This window comes from Serinus canaria, chromosome 25, assembly GCF_022539315.1.
Source record: "Serinus canaria isolate serCan28SL12 chromosome 25, serCan2020, whole genome shotgun sequence".
NCBI lineage: Eukaryota > Metazoa > Chordata > Aves > Passeriformes > Fringillidae > Serinus > Serinus canaria.
Window position 1 is genome coordinate 6,149,544 of NC_066338.1, and position 18,501 is coordinate 6,168,044.

Here is an 18,501-nt window from a genome sequence, read left to right on the forward strand (position 1 = left end):
GGAGTTGCTGTGCCGTGATAAGCAGAGGAGGTGGAATGTGGCCTGCCACGCTGCCCTTCTCTAAAAACAGAGAATGGGTCGGGAGGTTTGGGCTCTGAGCTCAGCCAGCAGCATGGCCCAGGCACAGGCCATGGTGGGACAGAGGGACAGGAGCCTGCTGCAACTGACCGTGGCTCTCTGGTTTCTCTCTGCAGGCTGCCAGCACCTCATGCCATGGGAACGGCACCACTCGGCCTGCCAGGCTTGGGGGGCTGGAGGGCAGCAAGTGTTCATTTGCTGTCAAAAATAAATTGGTTTTTGTTTTTTTTTTTTGTCATCGTCATGATCAGAGCGTTTCTTTCAATCCTTTTCCAAACTTTTGGCCTCCTGTGATAAATGGATGTGATTTGTGCTAACAAAATTGTAATTATATCAATATTTTTGGAATATAATTGGATAGGTGTATGTGATGCATGGTATGAAGCAGAAAGGTTTCTTTGTAGACGATATATGTAGGAAACAGGATACAGGAGATTGGAATGGCTTTGATGAACAAAAGTTAGGAAGACTCCCAAGTCAGAATTGGCATCAAGACGAAGTTAGGACAACTCCCAGGACAGGATCGGCCATGACATGAATAACGTTGGGACGATTCCAGGCAGGGAGTCTAAAGTAGTGTTCGTATCTATAAAATAATAAGGCTTAATTGGAGCACAGTGCTTACTTACATAACACAGGACTTGGGGCACATGCACAGCCTGTCAGGTTATTCAGAGGACAGCGAGGAAGACTGTTGGCCTTCCTCCAAGGAGAGCCCCAGAGAGCCAGAAGCCCCCTTAGCCACAGCGGGAGCATGCGCTGTGAGTGTGGTGATGTCGATTTCAAGAATCAGAAACAGGAGGAGATTTACAGGAAAATATTTATGAATGTGTATTAGCACACAGTACATAAGTTGTGTTTGGATCCTTTTGCCTTTTGCACATGAGGCAGGGTGGGAAGCCCTCCCCGTACCCCAGTCGATCGGTTTTGCTTGTGCTTTATCCGAACCACTGCCAAATTTCCTTTTTTAATTAGTGGATTCTATTTGATTGTATTGTTTTATCTCAATTAAAACTGCTGCTAAATTTTAAGTTTGTGGATTATTACATTAGACATATGGGACCTCATATATAACATCAGAAATATGACTTAATAGTTTACAAAACCAAAATGAATATTATTCAGCTAAATTAACAAGGAATAGAAAAGCATTCGAGACTAAATCTCAAAGGATAAAGTTACAGAGATGATGATACTTGATTAAATGAATACGTTTTTACTTAATGAGTTAATAGCTCAGTCTCCTCTGGCTTTTGATCTCCCCACCAGAAGGGGAGCAGTTCTTTGATCTACTCTTTAGGAGGGGCAAAGTCCTTACGGTTTGGTCTCGACTTTGAAACAGTGTGTTGTTTTTTGGATGATGATGTCTGCCAAAAACCCCCTAAAATCCCCCCCAAAACCCCCGAATCCCCTAAACCCCCCCTAAACCGCCCCCCAACCCCCTCAGGATGAATTTTTCATTCATCTCAGGTAATTTTGGGTGGATTTTGGGGGGTTTTGGTACCTTATGGATACTGAAGTGTGCTTAGGATTCAAACCCACTCAAAATGCCCCCCTAAAATCCCTCCAAATCTCCCCCAAACCCTCTCAGGATGGATTTGGAGGTAATTTTGGGTTAATTTCAGGTAGGACTTGAGCAGGAAAAAGGGGAACCTTAAACAGTGTGGTAATCGCCATTTCTAGAGGGAGGGCCCGAGAAGGCGCGGCCGTCACCTTCCCGGGTAGGTGTGGATACACAATCCAGGTCAGATTTCCCATGGATCTGTCTGGGAAACATTAGGGAGCTGGAGATGAAGAATTCTTAACAACCTCACAGGTGGTGTTTGTGACAATTGTTTTCCTCACGGATTGTTTACCCCAAGGGGTTTTCTTAATTAGCCAATCATGTGAAATGTAAAATAACCAATCAGGTCCACCTGTATTGGGATTGAGTACAAAAAAAATGGGTTTCCTAATAAAGATGATTATTGGCCTTCTGAAGATGCATGGAGTGTGTCACTCATTTATCCGTGTCATTTCTGACTCAGCAGTGACAGGCAGGGAAGAGGGACATGGAAAGACATAGTGGGGGGGGAAGGAGGACACAGGACAGAGAGAGGATAGCAGCGCTCCCGCGTCACCTCTGGATGGATTCTGTCCCTTGTTCTGCCCTCAGGAAAAGAGAGACAGGTTGGCACAGAGTGTTGGGAAGGATGAAAGTTTGACAAGAAATTTTAACAAATATGTGTGCATGACAGAAAGATTTTTGAATGTAGAATCTGAAGAAGGAATAGAGATGGAAGCAAGTTTTGATAGAGAAGAAAAAAATTACTGACCCAGTCTTACTGGAAATAAGAAGGCAAAGGGTGTGCTACTTACAAGGGGTTTTTATGGCTTAGAGCAGAGGATAAATCCAACCCTTACAAATGTTTTTACCAATCAAAAAATTCCACAGGAAACAAGACTGCCGATGTTGCAAGTAGAAAAAAGGTCTCAGAATTTTCCACTGCAGAAAAACTGAAAAACAACTTCTAGCCTAAACTGTAATGTACTAACTTTTAGTGATTGGAGAATAGTAACATGAATATGGTAATTACAGGAGTTATGATAGGCTATAGGTAAAAGTAAAGGTATAGATTGGTTCTTCTGTGTTAAGATGCTCATCAAAGCAGAGTATATAATGCGCTGTAACCAGAGCTAAAGGGTTTCCAGGCCTGTCTGTAGCTGGAGCTGACAGCTGTAGGCACAGGCTCTGTCACCAGACCCTGGACTGCTATAACATCTTGGATACAATAAACTGCATTTTGGAGTGCTGCCTGGAGTCCCTCATCTCTCATTCAGGCTCTTACAGGAGAGGGACACGGGGTGACGGAGAGATGGCAGCAACCCCGTGCCGTGCTGGCAGTTTTCACTCCTTGCTGCACTCTTGGGAACAAAAGGGTAAGGAAAGATATGGGCAATGTTATGGGTACATATTATAATATTGGCTTTTTGAAAATATTAAAATGGATTTTATATCTGTGATGTTAAAGCAACTTTGTTGTAAAGATATAGCTTTTATTTCTGTTGTTAATTAAGCTTCATGAAATAGCTGCTTGTGTTAAATGCCTGCTGGGATGGGATAACATCCAGTGCACACAGGATGAGGACACTTGTACAGATCTGCCAACTATCAGCACTCCCTGTCTGAAGGCAGAGTGGACCAAGGCCCAAAAACTGGAGGTGATAAAGAGAAGGAGCCAAAACCACAGCCAAGAAACACCCATGCTCTGAAAAGGCAGACCCAAGGAAGGGCCAGGTAGAAGAGTTCCTGTAATATGGAAACAAGTTTATGAATATGCATGAGGGTCTATGAATATTCAACAGGCTGGTCTAAGGGAAAAGGTATTTCATGGGGATCCCAGAGGTAACAGGGTGCTCCTGGCTGAGTGCCAAGATGCACCCGGCCATAATAACCTTTGCTCCATGGTCCTGGTCTCCCATGGTCCTTTATTAAACTTTTTACATTTTCACAGGAGAGTGAACGTGTTTTTCACATTTAGGAACGGTTTAATTTTTTTCACTTTTCACGGGAGAGAGTTTTGAAGAGCTGCAAATGGCTAATCTGCCTGCAACAAGGACCATTCCACGGGCTTTGTCACCTTTCCTGACACGTCTGCTGCAGCTCACTGAGGGTGAAGCCCTGGAGGCTCCTTAGGGGCGATTATGGACGATTGCAGGCAGCGCCTCGATGCCCTGGATCAGGGGTGCACCCTCCTGGGAACCCCCACGTTTTCCAAATAGGCATCATCTCCTTCAGGGTGCTTCCTTAAGAATCTGAGCTGTACATTGATGACAGAGGTACAATCTAAACCATTCCCATCAGTCAGTAATATAATTCAGGTGTTAGGATGTTGGAATGTGTGAGGACAGAAGACAGATGATGGACTTTGGACCTGGTTAACATAAGAGATTTGATACCAGGATGCCTTGGCAAAGCAAACGGAACTTTGAAATTAGAGCTAGATTGCAAGAAGATTAAATCAGACGGGTTTGCTGGAAAAAGAAAATCCCATTAAACTCTGCAAGCAAAGGATGTTGTTTTATGCATAAGTTTGTGTAAGTGATTTTAACCTAATCATTGTAGTACACATTACTAGTCTCCCTGAAATAGTATATAAGTGCTTGTATCCCACAATAAAATCAGATTCTGATCCCCGAGTCAGTCTCCCCGTCTCTCTCCATCGCCAACACTTCCCTGATAAAGAACTGTTATTCCTGCTCCCATATTTTTACCTGAAAGCCCCCCTTAATTTCAAATTTATAACAATTCAGGACGAAGGAGTTTACATTTTTCCATTTCAAGAAAGGCTCCTGCCTTCCTTAGCAAACACCTGTCTTTCCAAACCAAGACACAGGAGCCACCTGTATTATACATGGAAATACTTAACACGAAAAAAACAAGAGGCTCAAAAAGACAAAACAGCTTGGTAATTTGTAGAAAGCAACTCTGACCAAAAATAAAATGTGTTAATAGATTGGTCTGAAGATGACATTCACAATTTTCCTGGTGACATTGTGCACTGTACTGTAACAGTGGAGCGTCACTGGACATAGCCAGTAGGATAACTGGATATGCATTTCAAACTTTTTCTAAGTATTCATTGAATTATTCATTGAATTCTCATCCTCCTGTACACTTCAGCTCTGCTGTAAACTTCATTGACATTTTTTCACAAGCTTCTAACAAGTTACTCTGGCTCCATAATTCCTGAGACCAAATGGAGTCCAAATGCCAAGTGGGATTACTCTTTTTAAACCCTGCAGTCACACAGAATGAAGCAGTACTTAAATCATCCTGTGCATCCCATACACATAACAGTCCAGTCACTGACCATCTGCAATAATTTTTTGACTTTTACTACAAAATTACCTTTAAGAATAAGCTGCAAATAATGATCCGGTTTAAATTTAGGGACAGCACTGCAATTGCCCTAAAAAATTCCAAGGGTACCTAGTGCTGTTGCAGTAATACAAGAGAACTGTAAGTGTGTATTACTAGTTGTTATTCATATTAGGTAAAAATGGCTCAGCTCAGCTTTGCAAAGCAAGAAACAAGTGATGGAGAGTTGGGACAGTGTAGCCAGTCTGCTGTTTGTGAGAGATGCTCTTAAGCAGTGGCAGTAGTCATGTACTCATCTCCTGTAACTTTGCTCTTTGTTATCTACTGTCCACCTCTGCAACCTTTTCTGCTCTTTTTTTATCTATATTTCTTCAGCTGAGTACCAAAAGGAAACACAGAACTGCAATGTTACTACCAAAATAATAGATATATTTTTCAAACTAAATAATACTCACAGCTTTTAGAAAACACAACAGAAGTGTTGGAAAGTATAAACAATACAAAGTATTGAACAGTATTTCTACATTATACTACATCAGCCAAACAAATGGATAGTAGGGCTTGAGGAACAAGGATATAAATGAAGTTTTGTTAAAAGGGCTTATTTTGGTCTCTGTGTGGTAACTGTCCTCACCCTGATGTAAATACTTCACAATCTATTTAAATTTTCCTAAATTGTAATATTTTGCATCATTGATCAGCTATGATTTTTTTAGATCTCTTTTTTACCATCATTGAATTATCTGAGCACAATCTTCAAACAAGACAAATGGTAAAGTAGCAAAGGGCTGCAATAACTGAGCAGCCAACAGGATAATCCACACTGGCATCTCTTGGCTTTGCCAAATCCTCTGTGAGTGCTTTTGTTTCTTTTCCTCTTTGGTTTAAAAAGGAACACAGTTTCAATACTTCTGATGTCTCACCTCTGAAAGAAAAACATAGATATCCTTGTTGGCAGTGTTCTTTTGGCCAAAAAATCGTTAAAAGCTCTTGTAACTAGAAGTCTTGCAGCCTTGTGAGCCATGCAGTGGAGACGGGAGCCAAACTCACCATTCCTATCTATGCAGAAGATAAGGAAAAGAAATGGCATCATCTAAAAAACTCAGAGGTCTGCTCTCTAGCTCCTTCCTAACTCCTTCCAATTCCCCAAAGTGTGATTTACAAACAGATGACAAGGACTCATAATGCTGGCTCTTTGACTCCAAAGCAGCTGCTTTAGAATCTTTCACATAACCCTGTGTAGTTATGTGCCAGAAATGTATCATTTTAGGAAACTTTCCCAACGTACTTGGATGGGGGTTTGTTTGAAAGGTGTTTGAGGAGAAAGCCTCCCAGCAGAGGTCTGGGCTTTGGCCTAGCTGTGTCCCTGCTGGTTGTGGAGTGTGCCATCAGCTGCAGGGGTTTCTGGCCTATAAAAGCTGGACCCACTTTCGGGGCAAATTTGGAGACCTCATCTATGGGTGGATGGAGCACCTAGGATTTTCCCAGTTGCCGGGAATGGTTCTCCAGGTCCCCGGTGTAAAAGGGGGCTTCCCAGCAACTGTGCATCTGCAAGATGAGAAACAATTGTCTTGTTTGAAAAGACAAGTGTCTGTCATGGAAGGCAGAAGCCTTCTCTGAAAAGGAAAATGTAAATCCCCTCCATTCAAATGATTATAATTTAGAAATTAAAATGCTCTCAGGGAAAGATATGGGAATAGGACTGAGCCCCCAGAGCAGGGCAGCGTTTGCTGATGGTCTGAGCCCTTCCTAAAGATCCTGTCAGGCGGTCTTAGACCCCTGGGGCCAGGGATTCCTTCCAACCTGGGCCACTTTGGGTGGGCTGGGGGCGGCCCCAGGGCAGGTGGCAATGTGTGCAAAGGCCCTTGGTGGCACGCTGCAGCACGGTCACCGTGGCATGGAATGGAAGCCGGTGTCCAAGGGCCCTTTGTGACACGTGGGAAATAGAAGCTTGCCCGGGTGCTCGGAGCACACAACGGCGCAGAACGGGTCAGAGCGGTGCCGTGAGGAGCCCCCGCACAGCGCACTTGTTCCTGTCTGACCAGGAGCTTTTCCACAGCCTTGTTCCTGAGGCTGAGCTCGAGGCCCAAGCACAGGACTCAGTGAACCATGGCCTTCCAAAGCTTCTGTTCTGCAGCATCCCTCAAGGGCAGACCGTGGGACTTGGTGCTTCAGAGCTTTTCCAGGACATCTCTCCTGCAAGTAGCTCCAGTCAGTGGCATGGAACAGAGACCCCCAAGAGTGCCCAAGCTGGCCTGGCAGGAGGAGAAGGAGGAGGAAGAAGGCCCTGGAGCTGCCCCAGCACAGGAGACTGAAGAGGTGGTGCCGCTCCATCCACTGCAGGAGGGTGAGTGGCAGAGCTGGGCTGCAGGGCTGGAGCCTGCAGCCAACTTGGTCCCATCCCATGCCATCCCATGCCATCCCATGCCCTGGGGACATGCCCTGGGGGCAGAAAAGAAGAGGGGCCAGGCAGACACCCTGCAGTGGCTGTGCTCCATCCCCGTGGGGCATCCCAGGGCTATCCCTGCCCGGGAAGCGCAGGGCTGGGCTGTGTTCTCTGGCCTCTCCCTCAGCCCCTCAGCTCTGTCTGTGCTTGCTCTTTGCCAGATGCAGCCCTGGAGCGCATGGGAGAGCAGGAATCCAGCCGTGGCCGCTTCCGCAGCACAGCTCAGGTACCTGCAGCCATCCCCACCTGGGCTGGGCCTGCTGTCCCTGCTCAGCCGAGCACCGTGTGTAGAGCAGTCCATGTAACATCCCCGGCTTCTTGCCCTTCTCCCTCAGCTCGTTCGCGAGTTCATCCACAGCATCCGGCAGGGAGATACCAGCACTGAAATAAATAGGGCAGGAGATCTTTCTCCTTTTCAATGCCTTTATTAAAAGCGATCAGCTGAGGTTGGGAGGTAAGACGGGTCTGTGGTCACACCTTTGTCACTCCCAGGAGTGGCTCGGAGGAGGAGGAAAATGCAGCTTCATCGACTAAAGGGCAGAGCTTGGGGTCCTGTCCCCACAAATGCAGTGGGGATATTCCCCTAATTCTGCTTTTTGGGTTTTCTGTCTAGGGTACTGGCTCTAGCCAAGGTCCTTTAAGTCTGGGGCAAGGGGCAACAAAGGTTCTCAGTGTCTCTGCAGGCTCTGGACCTTTGTCTGCACGTCTAGACCTCACTTTGATCTCTTAATTCTGTATTGGCTTGTTGCTTTTGGGGGTTTTTTCGGTAAGTGTGGTGGGGGTCCTTCATGTGGCATGCTGAGTCTGAGGTTATTTTGCATGTCTGCCATTGTCCCCTCCTTTCACTGGCTGAGAAGGGCCATCCACCTGGCCCAGGCAGGGTGGTACTGATACAAAAAGGGGAATTCTCAACAATAGAGAGTTAACGACCTACTCTTAATAAGTCATTACAACATGAAGCTAACAAAGAACTCTCCTCTGCTACTACTGGTTAAACTTGTATTTCTACAACCTTTTTTAAAAAAATGGGTAACCCATTTTTACTCGTAACATCGGGGCACATGACCACTATATATGCACAATGGAACTCTGTGCTCTGTGCTGTTTGGTGGTTTTGCTTCACTGAAGTGATGTTCTAGGAGAAGCAATTTCCTCCAATGAAAAAAAACCACTCATTATTAACTTTGAGAACTGACAATCTGTTAAACCACTAAGGAAACTGTACACAGCCCTAAGAAGAAACACATTAAAGATGAAAAAGCCTGGGAGGGTCTCTTTCCCTTCTGGCTGGCACAGAAGGTACCAAGACCCAGCCCCCGTCTCAGCCAGGGCAGTCCAGGCAGCTCCTGCCGTGGGGCCGGGCCCCTTCCCAGGGACCCCGCCAGGCCCCATCGGCTGCCGGGCAGGGCAGAGGAGGCCGCGGGGCCGAGGCCGGGCCGGGCCATGGCTGCAGTTCCAACACCTGGGCACTGCTGAGCCCTGCCCCGCTGCCAGCCCGGGCCGAGCCAGGATCCGCCGGGCCCCAGGAGCAGCCCCGGGCCGGGCCGGCTCGGCCAAGGTTCTGCCACCGCTGGGGTTCACCCACAACCCCCGGGCAGGGGGAGGAGAAGCCATCGGCCCCGGCCATGCTGCTGCTGTGTTCTGGCCTGGCTGCTGAGATCCTGGCCCTGCATGGAGAAGGATTTAATTGATAGATCAGACTCTCTTTTTCCCTTTAAGGCACTGAAAAGAATGGGGAGATGACTTGTACAGCAAAGGCCTCCATGATAAAATAAGTAAATATTGAAGTAGCTGTGACCCCATGAGAAGTTTGTACAGAGAAAAAGAAAAGAGTGATGAGACCCTGTGCCCTAATCAAGAGAAGAAGATCTCTGTTCCTAGAAATGAAGATGATTTCAGAAATAGATAAAGAAAACCTTTGCTCCTAAACAGCTCATCTTTAAACTAATACCCCCTAATTTGACATGGTCCATAAACACAGCTGTGGAGAAAACTGTAAAAAAATCTGAAGGACTTCATGATTGCAGATTTATCCCGGTGGCTGTAAATTGTGAAAATTGAGAGCCACGAGAAAACTGTTTTCTTGTGGAGATGTCTCCATAGCATGAAAGACAGACTCCTCTCCCTAAGTAAACTGAAGAAAGACTGTTTTAGATGTGGTAAACTGACTGAATATTTTAGGTTTTGTCTCTTTACACTGTCAGTTAGAAAGAAAAGGTTGTAGGGAGAGGAGAAGTGTTCTGAAAGTTTTTTTCTGATTCTTATTCATCTTTCTTTTAGTTACTATTAATAACTTTTCTTTATACCCTTTTAAAGTTTTGAGCCTACAGTGCCTTTATCCTAATTTTATCTCACAGGAGGAAATAAGTAAGGATATTCTAGTGAGTGCACTGGTAATTAGCCAACACTGAACCTTCCACACCAATTCATGCATTCTCCAATGCATTCTCCAATTCTCCAAGAAATCTCAAATTAGCAAAACAAAACCACTACAGAAATATCTCTGATGAATTGCATGAGAGAAGATGGAACGCAAGGAAGAGCTGTGTTTTTTCAGGACTTGCTTGGTTCTAATGATCCCCGTGGTCCATTTGGAGCTGAGCCCTGGAACCTCAGGGTCTGAGAGGAGATTGCACAAACCTTTCCAGGAGTCAAAGTCAGAGGAAACTCCTGAAGTTTCTCAAAGCATGAATGGGTCGCCAAGGAAGTCCATCCCCAACACAGGCTCTTGATGGAGTCTTTGGAGGAGGAAATTGGAGGCCAGGATGGCAGAAAAACTTCTCAAAGACTCAGTGTAGATAGGAAAATCCAAAGTACCTTAAAAACCTTGAGTATCTCAAAGCATTAATGAGCCCGACTGAGTGTCAGTACAAAGCTCTCCAGAGACTCGTTAAAGCAGATAATTGGGGCCATGATTGCACAAACCTTTCCCAGAGTCTGTATCCAAAGGGAAACACCAAGTACCTGAAAAGAACTGAAGTACCTTGAAGCATTAATGAGCCCCACTGAGTGTTGTTACTGACAAAGCCTCTCCAGGGACTAATTACAGCAGATAATTGGAGGCCATGATTGCACAAACCTCTCAGAGACTGCCAGGCAAAAGCCAAACCCAAAGTCATTTGAAAAGGCTGCACAGAGGCTCCTGGCACAAAGGAGGCTCCTGGCAAGGGCAGCGCTGCAGAGAGACAGCTCTGGCCAGGAGCAGCTCCTGTGCACAGCCCAGCAGGGCTGGGGCACTGCCTGCAGCCACCCCGGGCACAGCACAGAGGCACAGAGGGGTTAAACTCAGCCTGGGCAGGGAGCACAGAGCAGAGCTCACTCAGGGCTCACTGGAGCAGAAATCATCCCAGGTTTGAAGCAGTCATTCCCTGGCTGTGGGAAGAGAAGCTGCAGTTCCTGAAGGGATCTCCTGGAGCTGGCACATCCCACAGCTTTGAGGACCTTTCAGGAGCACTCTCAGAGCTGCTCCAGGGCAGGGCTGTGGCCCTAGGGCAGGGCTGGCTTTCCCTGCTGCCCCAGCCCAGGCACAGCCCAAGGCAGCTCCTGTTGCCAGGCTCTGCTGCAGGGCTGAGCAGCCGGGGCTGCAGCCAGGGGTGCCCAGGGCTGTCCTGCAGAGCAGGGTCCTGCAGCCCAGGGCGCTGGGCTGGGGCAGGGACTCTGCTGCCTGCCAGGGACAGCTCTCAGCCGGCCCAGGGAGCTGCTCCCAGCGCTGGAGAGAAGCTCTGGGGGGAAGGAGCCACCCTGAGCAGGGCAGGTGCTGCTGCTGAGAGGGGCTGGGTGGGGCAGGGCTGCTCCCAGCTCCAGACCAGCCTGGGCACAGCTCCGGAGGACACTGCCCAATAGAAGGTAAGCCTGGGATTGCTGGAAAGATCAGGAGCTTTCCTGAGAGTTTTATCACCCCACTTTCCCATCCTTCTACAAGTAGGAAATTGAAAAAAACAAAGATTTTTACTTTTTATATATTTTTCATATATTCATATCTCTTTAACTTACTACTATATGATTATAAAATTATAATCCTTACTTAACTCCATTAAACTCTTAATTAACTCGTTTAAACTACAATTATATACTTCTGTAACTATAATCCTTAATTAAATCAAGTACGTTCCCTAACCTTTCTCTTACATTTTAGGACAATAAGCTGACTGTCTAAATACATTCCTGAAATACTGTATCATCTTATTATCAGGAAGAGAACCTACAAGAAGAGCATTTTGGTTTTTGATCAGAATGTGAGCAGTCATAGCAAAAAGTAAAGGCAAAGAAGCCCTTGGATCTACTCCAATGAGTTTAGCCAGGGGTGTGTAACCAGGGCAACTGAATCTCCTATTGGATGTTCCTGTTAAATATCCTAATTTATCAACCTTAATAAATTGTTGAAACCAGGGGCTGGGTATGCCCCATCCCCACTGGGACACCTGGAAGCTTCCAGTTAATGTCTGGTTTTTACTTTACTGTTCTAACAGTGTTGCAAGTGGTTTTTTTTCTCTTTTGATTATAGACCACAGGGGGATGAGAGAAGCAGAACAGGAATTGTAATCCCAGAACCACAAAACATTCTGAGTTGAAAGGGACACACAGGATCATCAAAGGAATGTTTAAACATTTACAGGGACTCCAGAACTGTAACTTTGGGTGGTCAGTCTCTCTGCTGGGAGCCTCCCAAAGGGCCCTCAGGCACTCCTCAGCCCTGGACAGCAGCAGCATCACCTCTGCAGGGCCCAGCAGGGCTCTCCTGAGCTGCCCTTGCCCACCTGCACACAGAGCCTGCCCCAGCCAGGGCCCTGCACACAGGCAGGTTTCTGTAGGCAGAGTGGACCAAGGCCCGAAAACTGGAGGTGATAAAGAGAAGGAGCCAAAACCACAGCCAAGAAACACCACATGCTCTGAAAAGGCAGACCCAAGGAGGGGCCATGTAGAAGAGTTCCTGGAATATGTAAACAAGTTTATGGATATGCATGAGGGTCTATGAATATGCAACAGGCTGGTGTAAGGGAAAAGGTATTTCAGGGGGATCCCCGAAGGGAACAGGGTGCTCCTGGCTGAGTGGCAAGATGCACCTGGCTGTAATAACCTTTGCTCCATGGTCCTGGTCTCCCATTGTCCTTTATTAAACTCTTTACATTTTCACAGGAGAGTGAACGTGTTTTTCACATTTAGGAACGGTTTAATTTTTTTCACTTTTCATGGGAGAGAGTTTTGAAGAGGTGCAAGTGACTAATCTGCCTGCAACAAGGACCTTCCACAGGCTCTTGTCACCTTTCCCAACGCCTCTGCTGCAGCTCACTGAGGGTGAAGCCCTGGAGGCTCCTTAGGGGCGGTTATGGACGATTGCAGGCAGGCCTTGATGCCCTGGATCAGCGGTGCCCCCTCCTGGGAACCCCCACGTTTTCCAAATAGGCATCATCTCCTTCAGGGTGCTTCCTTAAGAACCTGAACTGTACACTGATGACAGAGGTACAATCTAAATCATTCCCATCATTTAGTAATATAATTCAGGTGTTAAGATGTTGGAATGTTGTCGGAGGACAGAAGACAGATGATGGACTTTGGACCTGGTTAACATAAGAGATTTGATACCAGGATTCCTTGGCAAAGCAAACGGAACTTTGAAAATTAGATCTAGATTGCAAGAAGATTAAATCAGACGGGTTTGCTGGAAAATGAAAATCCCATTAAACTCTGCAAGCAAGGGATGTTGTTTTATGCATAAGTTTGTGTATGTGATTTTAACCTAATCATTGTAGTACACATTACTAGTCTCCCTAAAATAGTATATAAGTGCTTGTATCCCACAATAAAATCGGATTCTGATCACCAAGTCAGACTTCCCATCTCTCTCCATTGCCGACACTTCCCTAATAAAGAACTGTTATTCCTGCTCCCATATTTTTACCTGAAAGCCCCCCTTAATTTAAAATTTATAACAATTCAGAAGGAAGGGGTTTACATTTTTCCATTTCAAGATAGGCTCCTGCCTTCCTTAGCAAACACCTGTCTTTCCAAACCAAGACACAGGAGCCACAGGTTTATATTCAGGGACGGCACTGCAATTGCCCTAAAAATTTCTAAGGGTACCTGGTGCTGTTGCAGTAATACAAGAGAACTGTAAGTGTGTATTCATATTAGGTAAAAATGGCTCAGCTTTGCAAAGCAAGAAACAAGTCATGGAAAGTTGAAATGGTGGAGTTGGGACAGTGTAGCCAGTCCGGTTTTTGTGAGAGATGCTCTTAAGCAATGCCAGTAGTAATGTGCTCATCTCCTGTAACTTTGCTCCTTGTTATCTACTGTCCACCTCTGCAACTTGTTCTGCTCCTTTTTTTTTCTTTATTTTCTCAGCTGAGTACCAAATGGAAACACAGAACTGCAATGTTACTGCCAAAATAATAGATTTTTTTTTTCAAACTAAATAATACTAAGAGCTTTTAGAAAACACAACAGAAGTGTTGGAAAATATATACAATATAAGATCTTGAACAGTATCTTTACATTATACTACATCAGCCAAACAAATGGATAGTAGGGCTTGAGGAACAAGGATATAATTGAAGTTTTGTTAAAGGGGCTTATTTTGGTCTCTGTGTGGTAACTGTCATCACCCTGATGTAAATACTTCACAATCTATTTAAATTTTCCTAAGTTGTAATATTTTGCATCTGTCGTGGTTTGAGAGGAAATGAAGTTTTTTTGTGATGGTGTGGTCACGCCAATTGGTGTTCAGATTTGAATATTGGCACCTGATTTGTCCATTGAGGGCATGGATACGCCTCTGAGAACACAGGGGGTTAAAAGCTGTGAACTCCCAGGGGAATTTTTTTTTTGGGTTCCGGTTTGTAACTGAGGAGACCCTCCCTGCCCGGCTTCGAGCTGGGCAGGGGGGGAGGGGAGCCGTGCGGCCGGAGGGAGGTAGGCCAGGCCTGGGCCCAAGGGTGGAGGAGCAGTGCACTGCGAGGGCTTCGGCAGCCATCCCCCATTCCCCGCCACGGAGGGAGAGAGAGAGTGAGAGCCTGTGCCTGTGATAGCGTGGCTGGAGTGAAGGAGAAGGGGGGGGTGCCCAGCAGGGCAGCCAGCCGTGGGAGTTCATGAACCAAACCAGCAGAGCCTGGGACTTTTAACCCTTCTGGGGAGGATGGAAACCTTGCAAATGCTGATTCTTCCTGAAGTTGATGAGATTGAGAGAAGTTGAGAAGAATCCTAGGTGGGAGGAGATGATGGAGTGGCCTTTGGCCGGACTTTTCTTGGATAGCCATGGCAGAACCACTTGTGTTCCTGTGACACAGAGACTGCATTCTAGGGGGAGGCGATGGCTCAGAGCCAGGGGAGTGCGGTGATGTGAAGGTGTGTGAACAGAGACGACGGGTGAGGAGGGTGGTGGTGGTGCCCTCCGTCCTCGAAGAAGAAGAAGGGGAAGATGATCTCTGTTCAAGAGACCCCTCAGCCCCAGGGGGTGAAATCTGGGGGGGACAAGATTCCCAAAGGAGAGGGACTGTGCTCTTTTTGGAACTGGACAAAGTATCCTTAAAGGAAAAAACCCTAGAAGCAGCTCTGATCCATGTGCAGTGGTGAGAGCACTGGACATGGAAGGAAGAGGTCACGATGGCAAAATGTTCTCCGGGCGGTGCCACACGTGACATGGAAACACGAGAAGTTTCGACTGTTTCCTGGGGAAGTCTGTGGTGCAAGAGGGACTCCTCTCTTCTCGAGGAATTGAGAATTGATTATCTAAAGGGTGGTGATGGACTGAGAGCGATGATTTAAAGGGTGGTAACAGAATTAGGAGATTTGGTGGGGGGGAGGAGGAGGAAATTTGGAAGCTTTTCATCCTGTGTTCTGTGTGTTCTGCGTGTTTTTCTTTGTAGTTTTAGGTTAATAAAGTTCTTTTTTTCTTTCAGTCTTAAGTTGGAGGCTGCTCTGCTCTGTCTCTGATCACATCTCACAGTAGATACCAGGGAAAGAGGTATTCTCATGGGAGCACTGGCATTGCGCCAGGCTCAAACGATGACAGCATCATTGATCAGCTATGATTTTTTAAATTTCTCTTGTACCCATAACTGAATTAGCTGAGCACAATCTCCAAATAAGACAAATGGTAAAGCAGCAAAGGGCTGCAATAACTGAGCAGCCAACAGGAAAAGCCACATTGGCATCTCTTGGCTTGACAAATGCTCTGTGAGTGCTTTCGTTTCTTTTGCCCTTTGGTTTAAAATGCGACACATTTTCATTACTTCTGATGGCTCACCTCTGAAAGAAAAAGGCAGTAGCTGTTTTTGGCAGGATAAGTTGCATTTGCAAATTGGCTCACCTCCTTGGCAGCAGAACTGCATTTTTCCTTATCAAAGCTGCTCCTCAGCTTGAGTGGGGAGAAGGCGCAAAAGGATAAGAGAGGCTGGTGGAGCTCTGATGGTCTGAGGATGCAATGGTGCAAAGAGCTGAAAGGTGAAATTCCTTTTCTTGAGTTCAGGGTCATTAGGGAAAGGGACTGTGTGCCTGAAAGCTCAGTTCTGTCAGCCATATTTACCTAGTAAAAGCATTTTTTCCTGCACAAGGTTTGTTTCCTGCACCCCAATGTCGCTAGTGAACACGAAAGAACCAGACGCAAACCGCTGCTCCAAGGTGAAGAACAAAAAAGGGAAGTTTATTTTCTGACTCCAATATTTATAGTTTTCCAAAAGTGACAGTGGATTGGAGGGTGACAGTGCCACCTCTCCAACGCCACTGGGCAAACCAACAGTCCATCAAGTCTCTCCTCCTCCATAAAGGAATGCAAAACAATGTGTTATCTCCAGACAGTGTGTGATAAAGTTCTCCACAAGGAGGTAAACATCAGAAGGCTTAGAAAATCCTAGAAAATCAGGGCGACAGCCGTCTGTCTCACACAGTTTGAGACAACTTAAAACAGGATATTATGCAATAGGTCGTCTCCTCTAAAGTGTTCCTGCAATCCCTTTCTAGCAATAGGAAATCAATACTAGATGAAAGTGGAAAAAACCCCAACAGTTTATTACCAAACAGATTCCCCCCAGGACACGTGTTACAAGAAGGCACCGGCTTCTCCCTCAGGAAGAACAGGAGCTGTCAGGGAGCAGTTCCAGCAGCTGATGAAGGCTCGGTGGCTCGTCCGGCGTTGACTTTCTCCCAGTGGCAGAGCTCCATGGAATGGGCACGGCAGGTGAAGCAGCTGGGCTGGAGCCCCTCGCTGTCTTTTCTCCCCGGCGTGGCTCAGCTCACAGACTCTCGGGCTGGGAGCGGGGCCGCTCTGCTTCTGCCAGCACAATGTCCTGGGCTTGGACAAACAGTTTCTGCCAGGAGAGCCCTGCAGACTGTTCACATATCTCTCATAAAGGCCCAAACCCAACTCCATACACTTGCCTACAGCAGCTTTTCACAAAGGGCTGCAGAAATCCAGGACAGCTGCAAGTGAGTGTCAGAAGGCTCTTGTCTTGATCCTGTCAGCAGAGTTCGTGATTGATCTGATGTGATTTTATTCTGAGTGTAACATGAGAGCTGAGGTTTTTTTATTGAAATATTTCAGGATGAGTAACAAGCCTTGGAAGCATGAGGTACAGGACTGACATGCAAAAGCATGAGCAATCCTCCAAAGTGGCCAGTTCCATTGTCCATTTATTGCTCTTGTGTTTACTCCACACAATTAAGCAAAACCAAGCTTTTCTTGGAGGCAAAACAGGCATGGGATACACTGTGGTCTCTTGCAGGCTCACCAGGGCTGGCAGTGACAAAGCAAGCAGTCTGCTTCATTGTGAATCACTACAGAGCTACATCCCAGAGTGGTTTAAGCAGCATGGTATTATTAAGAGTTCCTTTTCTGCATGAGATACAAAAAGGAGATCCCAAATGACCTTCATGCAAGCATGCAGTAAAGAACTGATCCTGCTATCCAAATGAAGTGTTGGCTTTGACAATTACACTCTTCCCATTCATCTTTTGACACAGACACTCCAGGTTTTCCCCCACACCCCTGCAAGGCTGGCAGTCCCTGTTTCCCATTTCCTGTTCTTCCCTCGAGATGGTACAGCAGCTGCTTCGAGACAAAAAGCTCTGAGATCTGGATAGCCTGAAGGAGCATGAAATGCTAATTAAGTGCTCATATTGGTAACACCCAGGTCTGCACTTCCCAGTCCTCTGAAGCAGCAGCAGGAGGACCATGCATCATTCCTGTTGGTGGATGTTCATGTTTCTGGTGTGCAAGAGCAATGACTTTGAGGAGGGAGCAAAATGCCCCTATTCAAACAGTGGGTGTGCAAGGAGATGTGTGAAGTTTCACAGCCTTTTCTAGAATATTTTAGAAATATCTGAGAGAATACTGTGGCATGAAGTAGCTCCCTAATTTTGTCTTCAGAGAAATCCCCAAAGGACACATTCCCTTGCTGCTGATGGCAACCCCATAGGCTCACAGACCAGTTTTCCCTGCAACGTGCCACCTGGCCTGGGCTTTACTAGGCCAGGACTAGACCCAGAGCTAAGCAAACACATGCAGCCAGGTGACATAGAGTTTTTCTTTCAGAAAACCTAATTAACACATTCACATGCCGTTTCTTCTGTAACATCAGAAGCTGGCAACCATGAGCACTTTGCTGTCAAAAGGATACAGTTTGCAGTGGGCCAAGAAGTGTTTTTCCATAAGGCAAAGCAAATTGAAATGTGAAGTTTAAAAGCTTCAAATGACTATGAAAGGAAACCGCAGAATAGATTCTGGAAGGGCAGCATTGCCAATGATCATGCAGCCCACCAACAGCTGGAGCTCAATCCAGAATTGCTTCTTCCAGCTGTGCAGGAATTCATTACCCTGGCAAGCACTGCTCCATGGGAACAAATGATCCCCTAGCTCTGGGCTGAGTGGCACCCAGGCTGCAGTACAGATTTGAGGAACCCTGGTCACTTGTTATTGGCCTCCCAGTGCACTCATCCTTCTGCAAACAAGGTGCAAACAACACAGCTGGACTGCTGTCCTGGGCAAATGTACATACAGGTGACTTTTGCAAAGCAGTGCATCTTTTCCCAGTGAAATACAGGACCTCTTCTTACCTAGGAATTTGTGACAGAAGACACCTGTGAGCCAGATCTGTGTGAGACTGCAAAGGAGCAAAGCTTTGGC

General features: G+C 46.3%; 1 protein-coding gene and 1 pseudogene across 1 annotated transcript in view; both read left to right on the forward strand.

Moving 5' to 3' along the window:
• The window catches only part of LOC115485198 (uncharacterized), a 2,106,330-nt gene that overhangs the window by 1,787,394 nt on the left and 300,435 nt on the right, over positions 1 to 18,501 (forward strand).
• The window catches only part of LOC115485058 (serine/threonine-protein kinase pim-1-like), a 213,710-nt pseudogene that overhangs the window by 164,726 nt on the left and 30,483 nt on the right, over positions 1 to 18,501 (forward strand).